Below are 3,927 nucleotides of genomic sequence, written 5' to 3'. Positions count from 1 at the left end.
GACCGTTTTCAGGGAGTGATCGTAAAAACGCAGGCGTGCCAGGAAAAATGCAGGCGTGGCTGGGCGAACGCAGGGCGTGTTTGTGATGTCAAAACAGGAACTGAATAGTCTGAAGTGATCGCAAGCGCTGAGTAAGTTTTGAGCTACTCCGAAACTGCGCAAAAAAACTTTGTAGCCGCTCTGCGAACCTTTCGTTCGCACTTCTGCTAAGCTAAAATACACTGCCAGTGGGCGGCGGCATAGCGTTTGCACGGCTGCTAAAAACTGCTAGTGAGCAAACAACTCGGAATGACCACCTTAGTACCGTGTGTTAAAGCGGTCTGACTCAACACAGTGTGGCACAATCTGCGTCCTTCCCATATATAAAACAAACATCTTTACATTGTTTGTTGTGTGCACTGCACCCCTGCTTTGTGAATTGTAATCTGTGAATTCAAAAATGGATAACAACCAGTTTACAGAACCAAATGCTAGCGATCCAGTTGCTTCCACCAGTCATGATGCCGATTTAATGTCATCTAGTACTAAAGCTGATGCTCAAGGGCATGCACAGTTTACACAACTGGTAAAGAAAAAAATACCTCAAGCAGTAAGAAAAAGAAAGTTGGTTCATGCAGAAAAACTTAAAATTGCCAACATGCCATTCACATCACACAGTGGCAAAGAAAGACTCAGGGCTTGGCCTATATTTATGACTGATAATTCTGCAGCTGTTAGTGAGGCATCTTCTGCCTCTCATGACAATAAAAGACCTTGTCACTCAAACTTTAGAGGTGTAAGAAAAACTGAAAACCACTAAGGCAGCAAAACAAACTGTGCAAACTTCAAAAACAGAAATTTCAAAAATCCCTGACGAGAGTCCAGTTGCGTTCTTCAAATCCTATGTGTGAGCCTAAACTCTCAGAGAAGCTGCCTTCCACTGTTACTGCTCCCTCTGTATGTGTGGAGATGAGCAGCATAAGTATTGCTGGTGACCTAGCAGTTGAAGATGCCACCGTGGAGATACAAGAGGATGAGGGGGGTATTTGTGTAGCAGATGATGGCACTAATGAGGATCTTGAGGATGAGAATGAGGATGTTGTTTGTATAAGTCAGGCACAAGTGGAAGCATGTTGGCCATGATAAGACAGCCATTGTCATGCTTGGGCATCGGACCAACAAATCCACCTCCTATGTGTGGAATTATTTTCACACAAATCCTGGCAACATTTGCCAAGCCATCTGTAGCCTTTGTGGAAACAAAATAAGTAGAGGTAGGGACATTAAGCATTGAGGAACCTCCACCCTATTACGTCATCTGCAGCGAGCTTATGGCAGGTGTAGAGTGGCAGAAACTGGTGCTAAGAAAATAACCACAAGCAGTCCAGCAGCAAATGTCTCCTTTCTCTCTACTATAACCCAGCACCTGCGATCTCCACCACCAACACCTTCATCCTCAACCTCAATATCTTCAGTTTTGACCAGAGATGGTCGTGAAACCAATTTAATACTAGGTGACTCCTCCCCTTTCCAGGATTCCGCAGACGAATCCTTAAGTGCAAGGCCTGCTGATGCTGGTACTGCTGCTGCTGGGGGTAGTTCATCATCCCAGAAGTGGACCAAGAAAACTGCTAGTTCTAGCAGTATTTCCCAAAAACAATTGACTGTTCAGCAATGCTTGTCAAGGAGAAACAAGTATGTCAGTTCTCACCCAGTCGCACAGCGTATCACTGACGCGATGACTGCTTGGATAGTTACAGATCTGAATCCAATATCTGCCATCAATTCAGTGGGCTTTACGCAGTTAATGGAGGTCGCGTGTCCATGGTACCAAATTCCATCTCGGTTCCATTTCACCAGGACGTTAAGAAAAACCTCATTCATGGCCTAAAAAATGCCATTGTAGCCAATGTCCACCTAACCACAGATATGTGGGCAAACTAAAGACTATATGAGTGTGACAGCCCACTGGGTGGTTGAATCACCTTTAGCAGCAGCAGCAGCAGCAGTACTATCTAGCAAACATCGCCAGCTCATTCAAAAGCAGGCTACTCTGTGTATCACCGGCTTTACTAAGAGGCATACCTCTTAGAGAAACTGAGGGATGTGATAACGACATGGCTTAACCCACTTGGGATCTCCTCAGGATTTGTAATTTCGGATAATGCCAATAATATCATGAAAGCATTACAGCTGGGTGAATTTCATACACATCCCCTGTTTTGATCACATGATAAACCTGGTGGTTCAGAGTTTTTTTTTAAAATGACAGGGGCGATGCAATAGATGCTGTCTGTGGCCCGAAAGATTTTGGGGCATTTTCAGCATTCTGCAACAGCATGCAGGAGATTGCAGTAGCTGCAAGAAGAGTTGAATCTGCCCTTCCATCAACTGAAGCAAGAGGTGGTGACAAGGTGGAACTCCACCTTTCATATCCTTCAGCAGATGGAGGAGCAACAGAAAGCCATTCATAGCTATACAACAAGCCATGACTTTGGGAGAGGAGGGGGTGGTATGTACCTCAGCCCAGCACACTGGAAATAACTTTTTGTCTTGTGTAAGGTGCTCAAATCCTTCGAAGTAGCCACCTGTGAAGTCAAGGGTTGACAATATCTTGAAATCGTATCACTACATTTTTGCAACCGTGCTTGATCCTAGGTTCAAGTCATATGCGTTTTCTTTCTTTCCAAATGACACAGATTTTAAGAGATGTAAAGAGCTCCTGGTGAGCAAGTTGGCAGCTGAAGTGATGTCTTCCAAAACAGCCAGGAAAAAACTATGTTTTCTCAAAAGATCTAGTTGGGATGCAGAGAATTCCAAAGACCATTTTGACATTTGGTCGGGTCTAGATGACTGTCCCAGTAGTGACACCTCTACCGTAACTCAATCTGATACGGTCACCGTCCAAAGAATGGTGGAGGATTACTTTCACGACACCATAAAAGTAGACATGTCACAGAGTCCCTTGCCGTACTGGAAGGAAAGAAAAGTCAATATGAAGGCCCTTATACAAACTGGCTTTGTATTACTTAAGCTGCCCACCCTCCAGTGTGTACTCGGAGAGAGTTTTCAGCACAGCTGGGAACCTTGTGAGTGAACGACGTAGGAGACTACTTCCTCAAAATGTGGAAAAGACGATGTTCATCAAAGTGGACTGGAAATTCCACTCAGAAGACCTGTCCCAGCAATTACATCAAAATACAGAGACATCTGTAATGGGGGATTCCAGCGGGGAGGAATTAATACTGTATGATGATGAGGAGGATGTACATACTGATGAGAATGGCAGTGGCGATTACATCTTGTAGACACTGTAGAGCTGTTGCTTTAAGGCAACTGGTATCTTGTTTTTTTTGGGCCCAAACAAACCAATAATTTCAGCCACAAGTGTGGCAGTCCTTGTACCTGAAATGATTGGTTTGTTAAATTGTGCACGTCCTGTTTAATATCCAATATCCAACATAAAGACAATTCCATCTTGCACCATTGTTCATTTATCCCAATGCTGTGTGGCAGTGTTTCATAGATATACTACAAACTGCCGTCTGTTTGTGCCGCTGCTCTGTCGCCTAGTGGAAAGTAACCAGCCAGCTGGCTGCAGACTTTGACCTAAAGTGTCTGAAAACAACATTGTGAGCATTAAGGTGGTCAAAATTGTCTGCAAATGACTGGAAATTAATGTTATCAAGGTTAATAATACAGTACTCTAGGCCCAAAAAAACACAAAAATTATGTGATATGGGCATTTTTTTCTCAATTTTGGAAAGAAATCCAAATCCCGTCATGGCTGTTTGGCAAATCCAAATCCAAATCTGGCCGATCCAAATCCAAATCTTCGGGGCAGGCGCACATCTCCAGAAAATAGTGAGATAGGCCCATCAAAAAGAATAGGCTTTTCAGAATTTTCAGTTCTAGATCCAACCAACCTTTAAAAGAGCACTATACTCC

This window comes from Pseudophryne corroboree, chromosome 6, assembly GCF_028390025.1.
Source record: "Pseudophryne corroboree isolate aPseCor3 chromosome 6, aPseCor3.hap2, whole genome shotgun sequence".
Lineage (NCBI taxonomy): Eukaryota > Metazoa > Chordata > Amphibia > Anura > Myobatrachidae > Pseudophryne > Pseudophryne corroboree.
This window is presented reverse-complemented; position numbering follows the sequence as displayed.